The sequence below is a fragment of the Plecotus auritus genome (genome assembly GCF_963455305.1).
Source record: "Plecotus auritus genome assembly, chromosome: 10".
In the NCBI taxonomy this organism is placed as follows: Eukaryota; Metazoa; Chordata; class Mammalia; order Chiroptera; family Vespertilionidae; genus Plecotus; species Plecotus auritus.
In genome coordinates, this window is record NC_137785.1 from 8,237,889 (window position 1) to 8,243,888 (window position 6,000).

A 6,000-nucleotide genomic window follows, 5' to 3' on the forward strand; every position below is an offset into this window, starting at 1 on the left:
GACAAAGAATGGAGGTGCCTTGGGCGAGATGAAGGTAAGTAGATATGAGGGGCTGACTTTTTTAAAAATATATATTTCATTGATTTTCCACAGAAAGGAAGGGAGAGGGATAGAGAGTCAGAAAGATCAATGAGAGAGAAACACCGATCAGCTGCCTCCTGCACACTCCTCACTGGGTATATGCCCGCAACCAAGGCACATGCCCCTGACTGAAATCGAACCTGGGACCCTTCAGTCCACAGGCCCACACTCTATCCACTGAGCCAAACCACTCAGGGCTGAGGGGCTGACTTTTAAAGTTAGATTTTTCTTTCTAGGAGGGAGCCTGGCAAATGTCCTATAGCTATTTCTTCTTATTATTCCCAAGACTTTAAAATATGCTAAAAGTTATGAAGAGTTCCAAAGAGGCTTGTTTGAAGGGGTGATGGGAAAGAAACTTTCTACTAACTAGAGACTCCTTAGGGCAAATTATCCCTGAGGTGTGACAGCAGCAGGGAGGAGGGGTATACAAGAATGCAAGCTTGAGAGTAGCTTATCTTGTTCTGCAGTTTGAACAGGGCAGGTGTTTGAATTAGAGGAGCCAACAATCTTAGGGTTTAATTAGCAGGTGCTTCTCATAAATTGTGAAAGGTTACAGCAAGGAAACAGAAAGACCTTTCTCTTGTCCTTAAAATACCTGATCACATCTGAACCTAAGTCTTTATTGACCTGAACAGTGACTACTGCTAGGAGACCAAATAAAAACAAAGCAGCAATACTGTGAGTATTGTGTTTAGAAGGTCGTCAGCAATAGGTCCCAGAGGAAAGAAAACACTCATTGAATTTGTTCCTCCCCCACAGGTTCTTACTCCCCAGGATGGACAAAAATGATGGCACATACTATATCTGTCAAGCTGAGGGAGCCCGGCATGGCATGGCCAATCTTACAAACTCAGAGGCAAAAAATAATCATACAGGATGGCTTGAAATTAAAACTTCTTAAGTTAAAGCTCATCATAGGGGTAGTTATATCCTAGCGTTGTTTTTGCTTCTCGTGTTCTTTTTTTTTTTTTAATGTATTTTATTGATATTTTACAGAGAGGAAGGGAGAGGGATAGAGAGCTAGAAACATCGATGAGAGAGAAACATCGATCAGCTGCCTCCTGCACACCTCCCACTGGGGATGTGCCCGCAACCAAGGTACATGCCCTTGACCGGAATCCAGCCTAGGACCCTTCAGTCCGCAGGCCGATGCTCTATACCCTGAGCCAAACTGGTTTCGGCACCAGTGATGAATTTATTGAGTGCCTAAGTCTTCAGTGGTAGAACCGCCAGTGTCATGTCTCTTTTGTTTGTAAAGTCTTTTTCCTAAGACTTCTTTAATCTTGGGTGTTCTATTTACTCTGTAGGTTATTTTATAAGGAGATCTAGGCTTTCCAAGAATGATGAGGTGAAAAACTTATGGGGTCTCAAACTTATTTTTGCCCTTGGGGGTGCAGTATGGTGCAAAAATTAGCTCATCATTTTTTGGCAAATTTACATTGCTGCCCATATTTTCCTAGGAAACACTATGGACACTCTAGTTCTCATGTGAAGATGGATGCTTTGAGACACAGAGATCACTCCCAAGAGGGGGTAACTGTGACAACCTCAAGTATGTCTGGGAGTATGAATTTTTTTCTGGTTTGCAAGGGATGCCAATACATGTGAAGGGAATCTCTTGCCCAGGTCTTGCAGAGGGCCATGTGCCCTAAAGCCCACAATTTCACGGGTAATGGTCACTGGTTTGAGGACCATAGCAGTGAGGGTAAACCCTTTCAGTATAGAATGGTCCTCATGTAGGATTTATTTGGAATCAAAGACTACAGGAGCTGTATGTACACAGATCTGAGGGACTCCAGGGATGTTTATCTGCTGTGGAGCAGTCATTGTCATTGATTATAATCAGGATGTTTTGTGGTTCCTGTAGCTTCTCAGAAGTTACCATCAGAGCCATTGGTGCGGTGGCAGCAAAACAAAGATGGAGACAAAGGCTGTTTTTAGTCCAGAGATGTGGCTTTTGTGGGTTTGGGTGAAAGTTCTTCATTGTTTGTTATATCTTCTGTCATTGAGATGAGACTCTCACCCAGAGGGCGTAAGTATGGGGATTGAATATAGAGTTTCCAAACCTATTCTTCCAGAATAGGTGAACATACATATGTTTTATCTTGGACCACTGTTAACAGCTGTAATGAGTAAATTACATGTGTTAAGTATAGTGTTTCATAAATCTTGACATGTGCATGAAACTGAAATCATCATTACAGTCATAATGCTGACCATATCTATCTCTGCGTAATTGGTTCATGACCTCTTTTAATCTGTCCCCGTTCTTCACAGCTTTCCTAGTTTCCATGGATTTACATTCCATTTTCATAGCGAACTTTATTTTTGTAAGTATTTTTCTACTTTATGTTTCATAAATACTTATAGATTTATTAAAGTTACAATAGTAACTCATCTTTTTTTCTGATAGATATTCTTTTCATTGATATGTCACCATCAGTTTGTCCATTTTAATAAATATTTGGTTATTTCTAACAAAGCTGGTACAAACATTTCTGTATCATTCCTTGTATGTATATAAGTGTTATTTACCTTTGTAAAAAATTCAATGCATAATCTGAGTTTTTGGGTAGATGAATGTTTAAATTTACCGAGATTAGCAAATTGTGATCTAAATGGAATATACCACCAGGGCCGATGTGGCTCAGTACTTGGCCATCATCTTGTGCAGCACAGGATTGTGCATTTGATTGCAGGTAGGGATATGTGCTGAGTTGCAGTCTAGATCCACAGAAGTGGGTGTGCAGGAAGTCGCTGGCCAATATGGCACTCTTCCATCAATGTTTCTCTCCTTCTCACTTCTCTCTATAATGAATAAACTATTCTTTTAAAAATATATATATATCTTGATTTTTTACAGAGAGGAAGAGAGAGGAATAGAGAGTTAGAAACATGCATGAGAAACATCGATCAGCTGCCTCTTGCACACCTCCTATTGGGGATGTGCACGCAACAAAGGTACATGCCCTTGACCGGAATCCAACCTGGGACCTTTCAGTCCACAGGACGACGCTCTATCCACTGAGCCTAACCGGTTAGAGCAGCCGTGGGCAAACTATGGCCCGCGGGCCGGATGGCCCGTTCGGCTGTTCTATCCGGCCTGCGGAGCCGAAAGAGGGGAGGGTTCTCTTGCTCTCCCCTCCGCTCCTTCACCAGCAGCAGTGTTATCATGGCAACTTCGGGAAACACGGCTGTAGCTCCTTCTTCTGAGTAGGCAGATTTATATCCGCCCATTCAGTAGAAGGAACAACCTCTCAATCTTCCAGAGGCTCCTTGTAATGCCCGCGGACAGGTCCCCCGACATCACCCTGGGAATGCGTAGACACGTTATTGTGGTGATGTAGGGAGACACGCCCCTGGAGAGCACAGTATCAGAACATTAGCTAAAAAGGAGACCAACAACACTGTTCCCGCTGAAGTTGATGTTTTAAAGACCAAAAACCTTTCAACCCAGTTTACATTGCCATCTACATCTATGTCCCGGGCATAATTTGGAAGTTGCACTAAAGAAAATGTTTAATTTACTGTTTACACATTTTGTTCTTTTCTATTTGTTTTAGTTTTAAATTATTTTATTATATTTAAGTTTAATTTGAAAGGCTTTTGTACCTTTCCTTTGTTAGGCAATTTTAATTTGCCTTTGCCATCTTCAATATAAGGTATGTTATTGTGCTATGATTCCTCCATTTTTTGAAGTTTCAAATTATAATACTTAGTGTTTACATTCTTCTTGTTAAAATGTTTGAAATGAATAAAGCTATTGAAATAAAAAAAAAAAAAAAACAGACCGTACCCTTTTATGTAATGATGTTTACTTTGAATTTATATTAGTTCACACAAACACTCCATCCATGCTTTTGTTCCGGCCCTCCAGTCCAGTTTAAGAACCCATTGTGGCCCTCGAGTCAAAAAGTTTGCCCACCCCTGGTCTAGGAGCATGTCTCACTAAGAAGGGAGTGACTCAACCAATTGCCAACCTCAATGATATGCTAATAAGTAATAAAGATTGTTTTAAAAAAACTAAATAAATAAATCTCAACTGATTGTACTTTTTTCATTTTTCCAGCAGTGTGTGAGTGATTCAAATTCTTCACATCCTAGAGAATATTTTCTTTGGTCAATCATTCTTTATTTAAACATTTTATTTTGTAAGTTCGTCATGCTCCCTCAGTATGATTGTGCTTTTGCTAGAAATTTATGGTGAGCCTTTTCTCAGATGTATAGTTGCTGTGTCTGCATCTTTGTTAAAACATTTGACCATATGTTCTGCCTAATGTTTTATGAGTGTTGGCAATTTTGTTGAACAAAAAGACAATGGAATAACAAATATGGATGTTAGAATTTCACTCATTTTGTTTCTTTTTGATTTAGGTAATAAATTTTTGTTTTGGTATAATGTGTTTTAATAATTTTTACCTTTTAAAAATATTTATTTTTAGAGATTTTAAAAATATTTTTTATTGATTTGAGAGAGTAAGGGAGAGGGAGAGAGAGATAGACTCATCAATAATGAGAGAGAATCATTGATGGGCTACCTCCTGCACACTGCTGTTGGAAATGGACCCCACAACCCAGGCATGTGCCCTGATGAGGAATTGAATGGGGAAATCTTTGTGTGCGCGCCGATGTTTAGCCACTTACAGCACCAGCTGGAAATTATTTAGTTTTTAAATGCTATGCACAATGCAGTGAACATTTTTAATTTTAACCCGCACTACTAACATTCTCCACCACCTTCAGAAGAGCAATCTTAAGAAACATTCTCAGGACAGGAATCCTTCACTTCCCCAGTGCCAACAAGCACCTTTTTTTTAAAGGGCTTTTGAGAAAGAACTGGGGCCTTTCAACAACCCGCTGACCCACCTGCAGGGAGGTGGCAGTTCTGTGGGAAATAAGGTCTTGTTGGGCCTCCAACCTCAAATCTCCAGGAGACTCACTACAGCTCCCTGCCCCTCAGTTGGCTAAATTTGACATGATGCTATAATGGGACTTTTCTAAGACTGTGAAGATCAATAAAAGTTACAAACTTAGTACTTGCCTGGGCCAGTGTTCCAGAGATCACTTTTTGAGCATTTTCTGTTTTAATTCTCACAAAAACCTGGAGAGTCTAAACTAATAATGAACTGTTGGGAACATCCTCGATTACAGAAATAAGGAAGATTTTCCAAGTTTACTTAACAATACCAAGGCTGAACAGCAGAGTATGAGTGATGGATGAATGATTACTACGACATGTTTTTTGTGAAAGAGAGGGCTAAGGGACTGCCTGGATATAGGAACCAAACAGCCTCGTTCATCTGCCTCTTTAGGCTATTATTGTAACAACACCTTGAATTAAAATTAACTATTAGATACTATCAGTAGGGTAAGCATCCTTGAGAACACACATGTGTCTGCAGTGTCCTTTAAGCAAGGAAATGTAAAGGCTAAATATAAAGATTCTGTTAAAGACCCAGGGGCTTGCACGTAAACAGACTTGCTTCCCCACATAACAAGTGTCAGATATAAAGGCTGGATTGCAACCCAGTGTTGGGCCTTGGATTGCCCATGAGGAAAAGGGCCTTGATATAGGCTAGATCCCTAGACAGGGTGTGCACATGGCTGCTGGCTGAGGTTGCACTCTCATATAGATGTTTTTCTCCCACTCTCTAATTGTTTCTCTAAAATCAGTACAATATTCTTGAAAAATAAATATAAATTGATTGTGCATTTTTGCATTATACTAGCAGTATGTCAGGGTTTCACATTGTCCACATCCTAGAGAATATTTTATTTGGTTGATCATTGTTTAAACTTTTTTTTTTTTTTGCTAACTTTGTTGCTCTTCTTCCCTTGCTTTTTTTTTATTGTATTTTTTTTCTAGGAAATTACAGTGAATTTTATCACAGATGTGCATTTGCTATCTTTATCTTTGTT